At 46.0% G+C, this 16,204-nt stretch overlaps 1 protein-coding gene across 5 annotated transcripts in view; it reads right to left on the bottom strand.

Moving 5' to 3' along the window:
• BCL9 (BCL9 transcription coactivator) overlaps positions 1–16,204 on the bottom strand; it is a 59,021-nt gene that overhangs the window by 14,658 nt on the left and 28,159 nt on the right. For 3 of the 5 annotated variants that reach the window (XM_050332038.1, XM_050332039.1, XM_050332037.1), the window contains exon 2: positions 472–554. The gene's annotated coding sequence lies outside the window, so the exon portion shown is untranslated. Of the gene's footprint in view, positions 1–471; positions 15,043–16,204 lie in introns of those variants that run through there. The other 2 variants (XM_050332035.1, XM_050332034.1) reach the window with 2 other exon arrangements.

The following is a 16,204-nucleotide window of genomic DNA, read 5'->3' as shown; positions in this document are numbered from 1 at the left end:
ATTGCTCCAGAATTAGAGGCAGGGTCACTGACAGTAAATGGTCAAACCACTTTTCAAGACATTTTGGCAAGCTACATCCAAGCCTGTATTTTCAGGACTGCTTTAAGGTATGCCAGGAAACGGCTGCAGGGAAAAGGGATGGTTCAACCGGCTACTCATTCTCACCACCTCTGGCCTGACCACATCAGGAGAAGATCTGAATGGGAACTAACCCAAGGGAAACAACAGAAATCCCTATTCAGCTGGATTCGCCCCCTGATCTGGTTGATCACATAACCACATCAGTGCCATTGCAAGCTCAAAGGAGGAGGTGAGAACAGGTGAAAATGTAGCCTCACCCCACCAGGCTGAAGCCTACAACTTGGATGGCTTCAAATGACTTCAAACCTCAACTGCAGAGACAAAAAAAAAGAGATGGATGTGAACTGGTGGAGATGGGATAGGTCCTCTCCTTTCCAACAAGCAGCTTACCAAGACCCCTGGTGTCACGACACGGCAGTACTCATCGTGGAGGCCATGAGTTGCAAACCACTTGTCTCACAAGAAACAATCACCTGGAAAAGAAGAGAGAGGAAAAATTTCACCAACAAGAACACACAGCCAAAGCCAAGCTGTACATCCCTTCCATGCATCCAGACACAGAAGCAGAGGAATCAAAGCCTGCTCTGAACCATCGACAAGGGGAAGCCTCTGCTCAGACTGGCAATATTTGTCAGCACCCAAAAAGTCACCATCCAACTGGAAGAATCTGAAGATCCGTGCTGACCATGGGGGAGAATAGGTCAGACCTGCTTTAGCACTCCCACATTTCAGCCAGCTCGACTCCCATGAGCTCATCTGTGCTTAGAGAAGCTGACACAAAGCCTGGACATGTCACCTTCCCTTCTCTGCACACATCTCTCTTCCAAGGCTCACCTTCCCCTCACTGTGTGCTCAGCAACTCCTGCCAAACCCCTGTGCTTCACATATACAACCTCCTCCACAGCCAGACAATGTTTAAATAAAAACATCAAGCATCAGGTAGAGCCAGACAGTCACATCTAGGGGAAAACCAGGCAGGTTTTAGGAGAAGGAAGCACTACCTACTGTTCACATCATTGTACACACTACAGGGAGAAGGGGATCCAATGGCAACCCTTCCCAGGTAAGACATACTGCAAGTCTGCTCAAGATAGAGGGGTTGGCCCCACCTTGTACTATGATTATTTCCTATAAGGTCGAAAGAGTCCATGGCCTGAGAACCCATCTGCTACGTTTTCAGTAATACAGACAGCCCTGCATCAATTTATGCTCAATCACATGTTGAAGCAAGTTTAAGTGCCTGAAAGTTTGGCAATACAAGGGAACACAGACTTTGAGGAACACCTTAATGGTAAAATTGAAATAAGTAAAAAAGGAGCCAGCTTCTCCCTCACCCACTGTGAAAACTGTAGAGGCTGCAAGAACAGTATGAATCCAGACAACACTCACTGTCAGGGCCAGTACAGTATCTCAGAGCACTCTCAGCTATTTACACATGGACAGCCCTGCAGTTAAAGTTTTCTGTGTAATCCCAATGCATTCTGCTGACCAGATCTCCCAACAGAAACGCCAGGAGCGGGAGGCTCAATTAGTTACACATTGTGAAACCCTGTGCATATTCTCTTCCCTCCAACATTCTCCAACTATTATCTACTGCAGCTTCATCTTAATAATGTAGCAATGCACTGCCATGTAATCCACTTCACAAAACCAAACTACAAAGCTGGGCCCAAACAATGCAGCTACATTCTCCACCCAGACCAGCCAAATCAAACAATGAAATCATCAACGTGATAGACCATCCTTATCTGGCCAAGTCACACCTGCAGACAGAAGCTGAAACAAACACCTATCGCAACAAGCTGCTTCATCCAGTAAAACCTACCACAGCAGCACAATCATCCCTGAATCCAATTACCCAGTTATATCTCCTCTCCCCTTTCCCCCACCCCACCCAATGAAACAATACAGGCTAAGCCATGCCAGTGACACACCTCTACCAAAGTAGCGATGGAAATCACTTTTTCCCTTGAAGAGGAAAACATGTGAACACCAGCAAACATCAGGATGGGCAAAATCTACCACAAACAAAGGCCAGAGCTCTATTGCTTTGAAACACTCAATCTCAACTTGGCAAAGAACTGCAGGGCTGCATTACAGACCACAGCTCAGGCCTGCAAGAGGGGCACCATCCATCTTTTAGGCTACCCAGTTCCTGCAGTGTAATTCCATCCCCTCCTGTCCCATCTCTGCTGCTCACCTGCATGGTCTTAGTCCACAGCCAGAACAAAACAGCTTGCTCCACAGTGATTTTGAGAGCACAAGGCTGAGAGCACGTACACAAGCAGCTACCACAGAGTAACCAACAAGATGCAAATGCACAGCTTGGTTTACCTTTCAGTTAAGTTTTCATGAACCACCCCTGTACTTCTACAAACTAGCCACCATATTACAGCACTGCAAACAGAAGGTTAAAAAAAAAAAAAAAATCTACACTGGCTTATTCCTATTTAGGCCTTTAAACTGCAGAAGCTTGATGGTGATAAGTGGTCAAGTACCTGGAGGTGTACAGCCTTATGGCTGCTCCAGCAGGAACAGCTGCAGATATCACTGATTCACTTCAGTCTTTTCTCCCCACTCTTTGACAAGGAGAATGTGGAGAGATGAAATAAAGGCATACCAAGTAGATGAAAGTATCAGACTTGTGGCCTTACTGTGACATGAAACATTAAAGGCAAGAAACCTTTCTCTGTGTACAAGAAAGAGCACGCTGCTATTTTCCCCGTGGCCTTTCTGAGACTGTCAGTCTGTGCTGGACTGAGGCTGGTGAGAGCCAAAAATCAGCATGGAAGAAGAAAAAAGGCTAGAGACCTGCTGCTACAGAAAACAAATGATAACTCTGAATGCAAGCTGAGCCTGCACCCTGAATTGTATCTGTGACAGTGGAGCGGGCAAGGAAAGAGAGAGCGTGGAGTAAGAGGCTGCTCTAGGAAGAGCAGCAGCTTTAGGAGGGACCAGAACCAGCAGCAGCAGGAGGTATTTGAGCAACCACTCATCCTGATAGCCACCAGGAAGCAAACCTCTGCATGAGCATCCACCAGTGGATTCCCCGTGTGACCTGAGAGGTGGGGTAAGCAATGAATCAGCCAACATATGCTCCTTCAGCACAATTTTACTGGGAAGGGCACATCCTATTTCTCCGACCCTCATTCAACCACATAAGAGGGAGAACAGCTGCACCAGCAAAAGGTGACTCCACTACACCCAAGAGCTACCACTGGTTTTCATCACGTGCTGCACTTACCAGATTTGTTAAGCATTTGCTTATTTTACACCCTTGCAGCTGAACTGCACGTTACTTTTTAATAAGCTGCTGTTTAATGAAGTACTTGATTACACACCTCATTGATAAGGAGAGCAACTGGGAAACAAGAGGACTCGGGAAAGGTTATTTAACGCTTATATTGAGCTGTCAGACTTCTTTAAGATCATGTAAAAGCAAATAGATAAATTGACATGAGTATTCTACACCCTACACATCTCCCTATGGCACTGGAGGATGGAGTGACAGAGGACACTCTTTGATCCTTGAACCAGGCCCCAGTTTCTAGATATGGCTCCCTACCAAGGGCTATTAAATACATCTTTAAATCTGCCTCTACCTCTTAGCAAACGCTGTCCTCCTCATCCTTTCCCAGGAATGCATAAAGCTTGTGCTTGTAACACAACTAGGACTGGACCCACCAGCATTCAAACAGGTCTGTCAAAAATGCAACTTTAACCTCCTGGACACTGACTGCCGTGTTGGACCCAGGAAAGCAACTTCCACCAGCCTAAGCCTTCCCAACTCTATCCCTTCCATTGCTAGCACTTGTGCCCCAGCTGAGAACTGGCTCCAGATAAGATAGGAATAATTTTCAGGGACAACTTTCATGTTTCTTTCAGCCAGGTGGCCACATGCTCACTGGCACAAAGGAGGCAGCAGTGACTGATGTCACAGGCAAGTGAAATACACTTGCATCCATCTCCTGCCAGGTTCCTCTGTCCTTTTTCTTTAACAAGAGCAGAAAATACATGGGGTACCTAAAAAACTGCTGTGGCTAAAGACACAGTGTCACATGTGCACATAAATTCACGTGCCACCTGAACACCACTCACCTCTGCTCTGCCATCAGTAGATGGCCTGACTACCTACTGCCCTGGCTCTTCCCACTGCAGGGTTTGCAGATCTCAGCCCTTAACCAAGCTAAACAAATTATCACACATCAGACTTTCAGCTGACTTGCTCCACGTCCTTCTACCAGAAAGGCAGGAGCCACTTGCACCAGAGTCACCTCATATGGCACATGGACTATATTCTACCCTAAACAGCTGATGATTTGTGAAAAATTCCATGTTTTATCACTCCCTAGTAAGCCACGAATCCCCCTTACTTATCAATTATTTTCTCAACATCAAGAGATAACTTGTCCATCTAAGCTGAGTAGATAGCAACTCGCAGCCAGTCATCAATTTCTAGATGGTCCTAACTTATTCTGAAGCAGTGTGGACTTTCCTATGTTTATGTCTTGGCAATAAAAAGTTACAGCATACACAAGGTCTTCAGTTTCACAAAATCCACTTATCCACATCGGAGAAATCACTGCTATTCCAAAGTCTGCACAGTATTACCTCTCTGCTGAGTCTTGCACTGGAAATAACTTTCAAGCAACAGAATAATCAAGAATTTGTCACCCAAAGTTATTTTGCTACATGAATGTGGGGACTACACAACCTCCACAGAGAAAACACCTTCTCCTGTACACATGGTGACTACACACCTCTCTGGTAAACTCTAAATGAGTAGGTTATTGCCTACAGCTACCTCCAGCCCTGAAGCACAGAGAAAGGGGCTGAGCAAAGACAAGCTCACTTAAAACTAGCACCCTGAAGACCTACAAGCACATTGACATGGAAAGGGCGTGCAAGATTCTATGCCATTACATGGGAGAGGAGTTCCTCTGACTTGCTCAACTTAATGTAAGAATTTAGGACCACAGGATAAGCCTCACAGAAACTGGAAGAATATACTTAATCACCCCTGTGCAAATACAGTATGTGTAGTCATACAGCGTAGCTCTGCTGAGCCTACCTGTGCCTGCCCAGTCACAGTACAGATGCCCTTCCTCCCATAATTCCCCCCCCAACTCCTATCACCACACATATGTACATCTCCCAAAGAATCAATCTCTCCTGAAGTCCATCCAGAACAGAAACGGCCACAGAAAATTCAACCTTTTGGTCTCCATCCTTAAAATGTATAGTCAATACAAACCCAAAGGCTCAGGGAATTAAGTGTTTTATCACATTTCTCGTGTAACCATCTCCTTCTCTCAGAAAATGGTATCTCTAGCAACTACTCATTTCCTTCCTCCTGCTGACAAGCACATGGATAACCAACAGTAGCCACGAAGCATATTACTATGCAAGTAATTAGTGTTTTTAGGTACTTTTAAAAAAATCATCCTAAAATAGTCTTTTGCAACAAACACATTGCCCACTACTCTCATAAGCATCACTTTTGAGAGCTGTGAGTAACACTGACACTTTCTGTCAAACAGACAACTACATGTCCATTAAACCTTTTTTCAGTGCATCAAACAACACCTCAGTGCATTATTAATCCAGGGGGGATGAATGACTGTCCTAGACAGCTTCTGACTCCGTACGACTCCTTCCCCAAAGTAATGGAGGAGACAGACACTTACGGATGCTGGTGAGCAGATCCAAGGTGTACAGAGACAGACACGAAGAGCCTTTCAATTTCCCAGCTGCTATTATGTACAAAACACTCAAACTACTTGGTCCACCTGGGACTCAAACAAGCTCTTGGCAGATTCTGACACAGTTCCAGAAATCAGTGTGGGGGAAAATGCCAAAAAGAAAAATCCTTAAAAAGAAAAAAACACCAAACTCAAAACCTAAGGTACAACTATCTGCTCGGGTATAGGAATGTTAAGAGCGCTTCCCCTTGGTGTTCATGCCATCCCAGCCTCTCCAGCAGCAGTGGCATTTGCAGGTCAGCCAGGCTGCTGCCAGGGCGTTGGGGACGCCGTTGCACACCCCGCAGCGTGTCACAACGTCACACTGACCTCAGCTCAGCACTCCTGCACAGCTGCCAGCACCAGTTCAGCTCCACCTCTGTTAGCAATGCCGGGAGCAGTCTATGTACTTTACAGCTGGAGTTTTAAGCACCTTACGTGGGGTGTCACTTGCCTGAGCAGCAGCCCGTCTGCCCTGCAATTCCTACTGCTGTTAACACCGGTAAAGATCAACAGATCGAGCAATAAGGGATTTTTCAAGAAATGTTTTAACAGTATTTCCCTAATATACGACAGGCTTTCCACATCGTGTTAGCAGTTAACAGCCCCAGCATCAGTCAGCATTGCATGTTCAGTGGACAATGATAAAGAGTTTTCCACAGGCTGCTTTCACTGCTTTGGCTTCTGTCAAAATTTCATCTACTTTTCAGGAGTCAGGCAACGTGTTCAGAGGCAGAGGCATTCTTTTCTCCCTTACTTCTCTGGGTTTCTTTTTACAAAAATTTAAATAGGGACATCTGCATGAACAGCCATAGGTAAAAGACACCTGTATCAAGCTTGCCAGCAGCCCATTATCTAGAAAATAATCTGTGGGAAGGGAGTGGGGGGAAATATGCTGAAATAATGGATGGGAAGACAGGACTGAGGAGACACCAGTTTGTTCTTCAACAAGTAGTAACGCTATACTGCTTAAGCAGAAGGCTTGGGAGAAACAAGTCACCTATCAGTTCAGCCTGGGGAAAAAAAAAGGGCTTTTCCCTTTCCTTTCAGCATCCCTTCAACAGGCTTCCAGAATGAAAGATAAGAAGCAATCCTCAGGCATAGCTCCTTGGGCTGCAATCTTGTCAGTTTTCATGAGCTAAGTGAGCCTGGGATGGGTCAGTACAGGACAGAGCTGCTCTGAGGAAAACCCAGTGCTACAGCGAGCAGTCACTCCCTGCTATGCTGCAAGGGGACATGACACACGATGCCCCTCAGAGTCGCTGGGGGCAACCCACACACCTTCCTCCATTTTAACCTTCACCTTCACAGGCATTTGGTCTCTCTCATCCCAAATGAGCAGTTTTTCAAGGCTCCCCTGAGCATCACTACCTTCCAGCACTGCCTGTTGGGCCAGTTTTCCTTCAGGACTGTCACCACCAGCCATCCCTCTGCTCTTCTCCTCCTGCTGCTCTTGAGTACCTTGGGAGCTCAGCGCCACAAAGCTGCCATTCCCACAGGGACAGAGCTGGAGGGTTACTCTATGCCCTGCACTTACTGCTGGGTAAGGTGAGTGTCAGGGGGTGCAATGAACCCCTCACTTCTTTGCTTTTAGACCCACATTAGGCACATGAGATGTAGCACGACCTTTAGCCACACAGTGCAGCGCTTCCATACTGCTTTCCTCGTCCTTAGATGTAGGATCTTCCATACAACAATGACTCTTCTGAGGAGTAAGGCACTTCAAAGAACTCCAGCAAGCAAAGACTGCATGTACACAGTGCTCCACGATGCTACATGATTATATCAAAGCTGCTGGGATGAAAAACTGACATTTGATAAATAACATGAGGTCACCTCAAAGATCTCAGAACACCGCGTGTAAAAAATGTTATTTTGACAAGAAATTAAGCAATTGTATAATCAGGTCCATTAGCAAATCTACTGCTTTGACATGATCTTATAAAAGTACGAGGAGCATGCAATTCCAATTGCTGCGGGATCCTCCCTCACTCAACATGAGATGTAGGCATTTAATATTCTTCCAGTTAGCCACGCATGTACAGCAAAGCCTAACGCACTTCAAAGTATTTACTGTGCTGTATAAACAGAGCGCTACTTTCAAAGACTCATAACTGTCAAATCAAAGCTGGCTTCCACCAGAGCATTCAGAAGCATTGCTGCTGGATGGTGGCTATTTGCCTGACAGTTTCAACCTTCTATCCCCAACCACAAGAAGGTTAAAATTTATATATATATATATATACACATATGTATATTTATTTTTTTTAAGAGACAGAAGAAAGTGTTTTCTTGCTAACAAGCTGTCAAGTCATTTTGGCCTGAAGTTCTTTACTCCTTTCTCACAAATACATATAAAATGTGGTGGAAAACTCCCAATCCCCTAGAAGAAGTTCTGAGAAGAGTTTCTCCACACACAGGACGGCCTAAACTCTCCACTGTAACAGCTCTCACTGTTGAAGCTGTGGCTGCTCACCTCGACAGGCTACAGCTTGGTTTTATATTACACTGCAAATACATTTCTAATCAACTCTCAAACAAATCCAGATTGGTACATAGATAAAACACTGCCATTTCACAGGCAGTGGAACAGCGATATCAAGACACCTGAAGAAGTCAGTTTAGCAAAATGCAGAAAGCAGAGCTCTGAGCCACCTGAAAAACGGTCTGGTGCTGCTCTTACCCAGTGTTTTTATCAGTGAACCTCTAAACCTGAGTTTTTGTTCAGGTCTTCACAACTCTATACACACTGCAAAGGTGGCAAAGATAGCTTGACACAACATACACCAGCAGACTCACAGACCTAAAGCAATTTGTAGAGCGTAAGTAACACAGTGGAGTAGATAAATCACAAGCTCTGTTCTCAAGTTCGTCACCAAATCAAACCTAACCTGGTTTTAAAAGAGCCCACGGGCCCCAACTGCCCCCTGATAAGGTAAAACAGATATCTGCACCCTTTGTTCAGAAGGCACAGAGGACAACAACAGGCACACGGGGACCATCCGGTGACAAGATGGGTCAGTGATTTAAAGCTCCCTTGCCCTGCCGCTATGCAGACAGCCCCACCGGAAAGCTAAGGAGCAAAACCACAGTGGCACTGCTTTCTTAAGAGGCCCAACAGCCACGAGAACAAGAGAAAATGACAACCAGCTCACAGTAACTGCAAATGCTAGGAGCTGGACAGGCAGCTGCGCGGCTACCTGTGCCAGAACAACAACTGCTCAGAACTCAATACAGAAAACATTAACTCTCCCTCAATTCCATAGGCAGCTAAATTATTGTGTGTATCGTGCCCTCTTTTTGTCATAGACTGCACCACTAAGGAGCACTTAAAACCAGCACTGTTTTCAAGACTACAGCACCCAATTTTCAGCGAGCTCTCGGAGGACACTGCATTCAAAAGGATTTCATTGATTCTACCTAGGCTTTAAAAAATGGGCCAACCACCTTACAGTCCACTGTTCATCTCCCTTCCCTATTCCACAAGCTCCTTCTCAGAGGCTAAACAAGGAAAAATCTCACCTCTCCTTTTAAGTCTGTCTGAAAAGAAAGGAATCATGGTGCATATCTATCTGTTCTAAATAGGTAACATTCATTCTTCAGATATAGTAAAAATTTCATAGTAGTCTTTAAAATAAAGTCAAATGAGTGTTGCCAAAGCAGATCAAAACCAGAGTGCTCAGATCCAACCCTGACAAAGAGTGGATAAGAACAACCCCAGGAGGAGTAAAACAAATGTAAAAAGCTGGATAGCAGCAGTTCACCTCTCATAGTCACACCTTGGTAGCTCAGATCAGAAGATTTCAGGATGGTTCACCACGATCCAACCAGAAGCCTGTGCAGTCGAATGTCACATCTCAAACACTGGTCTCAATCAAGTTTCCAGAGAAGTGTGTGAGAACCCTGCAGCAAACCCAGGCACAACAAGCTATTCCCTCCCTCTCTTTCCCAATATAGCAGCACATCTGTTAGAGTAGAATAAAAAACAAGGTTTAGACCACAGGCTTAATACCTCTTCCAAAATTTCTACTGTCACTGATTACGATAATTGAATATTCTTCATATTCCTACAGACATCTGATGCTTTTTAACTCTTGTTGAATTCTTGCTCCTGATGATTCTCACAGCATGAATTTCACTGCTTAATTGCAACCACACTAAATAGTCTATAGTCAATTTACAGTGCATGTTCTGTATCATCAGGCACTCTTGACGCAGCAGAAACTTTTCCATAGCTAAACCCCCATAGCCTTCTTTTTGCCCTGCTTAAAGCTCCTTAAAGAGAGGTTTCTCTTTTGATACCTTGCCTCTGTGTTCAGAGATGATTTCTGGCAAAAAGAACAAGGTAAGCTGAAGGCAACTGTTCTCAGGCAAGGGAAGCTGTAACAAACAGGTGTAAAAAAACATTTAGCAAGTTTAGCAGACTCTTGGGGTATAGTTAGATGAGCACGCCTTTTGGCAGCAATGCCAGCTTAAAGAACTGCTGCTACCAATATTTACTTCCACCCCTGCACCACTCTGTCTGATGTGCCCAAACAACCACTTACGTGGCCTAACAGTGAACCAGTTTGGCAAACTGATGCAGGCTAAGTATAATCTTTTTTTTTTTTACCAGGCCACTTATAATCCAGATCAACTCCTGGATCCTTTCAGCATCCAGCTGCTCCAGCAGCAGCACCAGCAAGGTGCTGGTCAAAACGGGCAAGCACTCCTCACAAGCCAACCCTAGCTAGTGTTAGGCCCTACAGGTAAGGGTGCAGCCACAAAGTACAGCCCTGCTTTTTCAAAAATATAAATTAAAAGTCAGCACTGGAACGGTTCACTTGGATTCAGCACATTCAAATATCACCTAGTTTTGCTAACTAGTGTTTGTGAGCCTGAGTGGTCTTAAAGGCAACCCTTAGAAGTTTCCCAACAGATAGGATTATTTTTGTTCAAGTTCTTTGACATTATCAGGAATTCCTAATCATGAACAAGGTTCCTGTTCTTCTGGACTTGTACAGTCCTTATCACAAAGGAGATCAAGCTCCAAAATTATTAAACTCCTAAAACACAACAAAAACCCCCTAACAGACAAGTATGTGGGGGAAAGCTAATTTAAATCGAATAGGCAGAGCAGTGCTTGGACAGAAACTCAGCAATAAAATCTCCTTCCATTCACAAATTGCTCTGAAAACCTGAGTTAACACCTTGACTTTGCCAGCAGGAAGACTAGAGGGACTCCAGCAGCGCTTGCAAGCAGGAAATCCAAGCCCACAGCAAAACTTGCTGGGTTAAAGGACTTCATATCTGTGTAAACAGAGCACAGAACTTAGCGAGGCGCAGGGATTTCTGTCAAGTCCAAGGCCACGCGAGCTAGTTAGAAGGATTTTATGAAGGCTGCCTGCATTGCTCTGAAGAAATTCTGGTAAACTTCCGGAAAGCAGAGGAGATGAAGCCCTGTGAGGCAGCCCAGGTCACATGTAAGACAGAAATTAGTTTGAATACTCACTTGAGTGTAAATTGCTCCACAGGATAAAGTTGTTGTTGGTTGGGTTTTGATTTCTTTTCCTATTGAATTTATAAAAGACTAACAAAATTCCTAAGCCATGGGCACAGTTTGTAAGGCAAGAGAGTCAACAGAGCACGTCAGGAACTCAGAGGAAAAAAAATCTAGAGAGAAATATGTAAAAATAAGTATGGGGAGACATGTTACGGAGCAACAAGCCTGAATAGCTAGGAAATATGGATCAAAGGTACTCCATTCCTATCCACCTCAAACATTATACTGCCCAGAAAAGCAGTTGTATATGAACATTTTGGCCTTGTGGCTTGTAGTTGCCTTAGTTTCTATATTTGGATATTTTGTAACAAATGTAGTTTCTCTGGCTGTGGACTGACCCTAACCGAATACAATGAATCCAAGCCATGAACTGCACAGATGAAATGCAATATGGGGGGAGAAGCAAGGGGGAAACACAGGGAAGCAAGAAGAGAGTCCACACTCTTTGTATTCATAATATACAGAAGAGATCTACAAAGTTTCTGGTTGCATGAACAGAAACTATTTATTTTCTTTCACATTAAAATTCAGGTCCAGCCTAGCTCAGAAGACTGTGTTGACCAATAAACAAATTAACTGATCACAAGAGAGAAAAGCAAAACACCTCCCCAAAACAAATACAAAAAGATGGTCACAACCGTACTGTCATAGTCCAGCTACTCCCTCACACCAAAGGAGATCACAATTTCCCCCAAAACATTTTAATGCATCTCTGAGCTAAATGATCTGTATTGGGAAAACTACACTGGTAAGTCAGCAACAGAACTTTTACCAAACATTGCAAAAATCAAGTACACATGCACAAAATACATCCCCAAAAGAATGTTAACCTGACCAAAGATGAGCAGCTGAATGGGAGTGGAACTTACACAAAAACTTGTTTAGGGTGGGGTTTTTTTTTGCTTGGTTTTGTTCACACTTATTTAACGTCAATGATTGATTAACATTTTGGATAAAGGAGGTCTTTGTTAGTGATTCAGCATCTCCACCCCTTCAATTAAGGTGTTAAGAGTTCACACAAGTGCAGTGAGACCCAAGATCCCCAGACCCTTCTCCACAATAAAAACCTGACCCCAAAACCCCCCAGATTTGAAAAAAAAAAAAAAAAAGAAAATTAAAAAACAAACAAACAAACAACAAAACAAAAAAGTACTCTCCCCACTGAGAAAATTGCCAAATCCCAAAACTGACATCGTTGCTAACTTCAAGTTAAAAAAAGAAAGATGCCTTTCTTTTGTTGTTTGAGGAGAGGCCAGCAAGGGAGGCAGGGAAAGAATATGAGCCCTTGAGCCATTTTTATGCTCTGAGTAAGAAAAAAAGGGACACATTCATTAAAAATAATCTCTTTGGAGATCACTATTAAAAGAAAAAAAAAATTCCACACCGCACAACAGAGCCATCATGCCAGCTTGTCCAAAATGGCTATAAAACCTCACCAAATCAGCCCTTGTAATTCAGGGGAGAGAGCAGATCCCTCTGCTATGGGATGCAGGCATGTGCACTTCTGTGAGCACAGCTCCACTGCCACAGGATGAACACACAACTTCACCCGTCCAGCAACTGTAACACCCCACTGCAGGCAGAAATCGGGCATGACAAGACCTCATATAAAGCAGCAGAGAGGTAAACAAAAAGAAGTGGGAATAAAGCTGTTTAGGTATGTTAATTCTTTCATTCCATACTCTTTTATTTAATGTAATGCCTTGCCTAGCTTTTCAACATTTGTTTTTGAAATATTTTGAGCAATCACTGACCAAATAACCCAACAAAACAGAGGAAAAAAAAATCTACATCAAATTTTTTTCCTCATGCTTTTAAAGCTTGATGCATTTAAGGACGCTTATGTCTGTGTGGGCTTTTCACAAAGAAATCAAGGACAAAACACTTTCAAGGAAAAAAATGTTACTGGAACCCCTAAAAACTGGAATAACTGTCTCCCCCACTTCCTCAAACTGTGTTTTGACAGAAGAACAACAAATCACCAACAGGGAGGCTTTATGAGCCAAACTTGACGTGGCACAACCCTCTCTTCTCTGCCTGGACCAAAGTGGTGTTACTTTACCAGGGAAGAGCTACAAGACTTGATGTTCCTCTCCCAGAAAGTGAGGTTCATGGTCATTTCCAGACCAGTTTCAGAGTCCAAGTTAGGTTCGGCATCTGGAGAGTAAAAGCATCTTCCCTTTCACACTGGTGGTCTTTGAACTGTTCTACAACCTACTAACACTTCTTTCATACTTTCTTTCTTTCTTTGCTGCATGACAGTTCTCTGATTTCTCATGTAGTTTACTATTAAGCCACTAATCATGTAATCATCCCACCCTAATTTTTTATACCCAAATAGCAACCCACAGTTGACTGTCACATCAGATTCCTCCCATCTGCGTCCTCACACTTTGTCTCCCCTCTGCGAGCAACATCCACCCTCCAAATCCCAAATGCTCCATCAGCAGAGGCCCTTCTGGTCCCATCATTCCATCACCTACACTGAGACCTCACAAGCAGAAAGTTGGACTACACAGAAAACCAGGGTGCTCTCGCTCATCTTAGAAGTGGAGCCTTGTTGCCTTCCTGCATCTACCCGTCTCATCATTTCCCTGAGCATTTGGGGTCTTCAGTGTTCAGTTGTTTCTCATCATCCAACCCTTGACCTCATGAACTTGCAGTGTTTCTATAGATTTAGCCTTTCTCATCCCCCTCAGCAGCCAGCCAGGGCACAGACTGCCTCACACACAGACAAAATGCCTCTCCTCTACCTAGCAGGAATACTTCCAAATAAAAACACTGCCCCTGCCTTCTCAGATACTGCTTTTCCCCACAATCCCGATATACAAGATCCCCTCCCACACTCTTAGCGTCCCACAAACTCCTCTTGTACAGCTATCCCACATACCAGTTCAACACTATATGCTCAGCTTCCCTGGATTCCTGCTCTCCTGAACTACCTACACTGCTTTCCCAGCTCTGGAGCCCTACAGTTTCCCTCACTTGCACCACCCATGCTGAAAGTCCACCCCAAATTCTGGCTCCCAATGCCTCCCCATACCACAATCCCACTCCCATGTCCCTTTCTCCCAATGACTCAAGTCCCAGCTCCTCATATCCATCCCCTACATCCACTACATCCATCCCCTCATGTATCAACTCAATTCTTCCCAGCAGACCTCATACATTGCTTCACTCACCTTTTCCTTTCTTCCTGCAACAAAGCTGCCTATCTGTTCCTCACAACACATCCCAGAAGATCTGATGTCCCATACACCATCTCCCACCCCATCACTGCATTTTCCACCTTTTATTCCAATCCCTACATCCCTTCCACAGACCTCTGTGCCCCAGCCCCTCACTCCAGCTCCACGGCAGAGTTCACACACGCAGCTCCCACCCCACTTACTCCAGCTTCTTTCTCCTAGGACACTTCTCACTCCCAGTCCAGCAGCCCAGCCCTGGTGCTGCAGCCCCTCCCATCCCATGTCCCAGCCCCTCACTGGGACTGGAATCCCAGAGCCAACTCTCTAATCCACCCAACACCGTCCTCTTCCACGGCATAGCCCCAAGGGCACCCCACAGACCTCAGAGCACCCCACGCACCAGCCTGGCCTTCAGAGCACCCCAGTGCCACCCCACAGCCACGTGGACACCCAGTGCCCCCAGCACCACCCAGTGCCCCCAGCACCACCCAGTGCCCCCAGCTCAGCACAGCCACGTGGGCACCAACTGCACCCCAGAGCACCCCACACATCCCTCCACGAAGCACAGCTCTCGGGGCATCCCACGCACCCACACTGCAACCCAGGACAACCCACACACCTCTTCCCACGGCAAATCCCCTCTGGCATCTGCTGCAAGTAGGAGCATCCCATACATTCCTCCATACAGCACAGCCCCCAGGGCATCCCCTGCACCACAATGCAGGGCAGAGCATTCCATGTGCCTCTCCACAGGGCACAGCCTCCAGGGCTCCCTGCGCATGCCAAAGCACCCCAGTCATCCCATGGAGCACAGCTCCAAGAGAATTTCCTGTGCCCCACACATCCCTCCATGGAGCACAGCTCCCAGGGCATCCTCTGCACCCCAAACATCCCATGGAGCACATCTCCAAGAGCATCTCATGCACTTCACACATCCCTCCACGAAACACAGCCCCAGGTACCCCGTGCTCCCCACACATCCCATGGAGCACATCCCCTGCTCCCCACACATCTCATGGGGCACAGCTCCTGCCTGGAGCACTCCCTGCTTTCCACCCATTCCTCCATGGAGCACATCCCTTGCTCTGGGGGTGCAGGGGGGATGAAAAAAGAGGAAGGGGGTCTCATGGAACACGCACCCTGCACCCCACATATTCCTCCATGGAGCACATCCCTTGCTCCGGGGGTGCAGGGGGGATGAAAAAAGAGGAAGGGGGTCTCATGGAACACGCACCCTGCACCCCACACATTCCTCCATGGAGCACAGCTCTCAGCACATCACATGCTCCCCACACACCTCATGGGGCACAGCTCCTGCAGCATTCCCTGCTCCCCATTGATCCCTCCACGGAGCACATCCCCTGCTCCCCACACATCCCTCCATGGAGCCCTGCTCCCCACACACCCCACGGAACACAGCTGCTAGAGCATCCCATGCTCCCCAAACATCCCATAGAGCACATTCCCTGCTCCCCACACACCTCATGGGGCACAGCTCCTGGAGCATCCCCTGCTCCCCACAGACCCCTCCGTGGAGCACAGCTCCCAGCACATCCCACGCTCCCCACACATCCCATGGAGCACACTCCCCGCTTCCCACACATCCCTCCACTCAGCGCATCCCCCGGGCACCCCCGATCTCCTCTCTCCCG

This window comes from Myiozetetes cayanensis, unplaced genomic scaffold (assembly GCF_022539395.1).
Source record: "Myiozetetes cayanensis isolate MyiCay16 unplaced genomic scaffold, myiCay2020 scf5-8, whole genome shotgun sequence".
NCBI classification, from domain to species: domain Eukaryota; kingdom Metazoa; phylum Chordata; class Aves; order Passeriformes; family Tyrannidae; genus Myiozetetes; species Myiozetetes cayanensis.
This window is presented reverse-complemented; position numbering and strand designations above follow the sequence as displayed.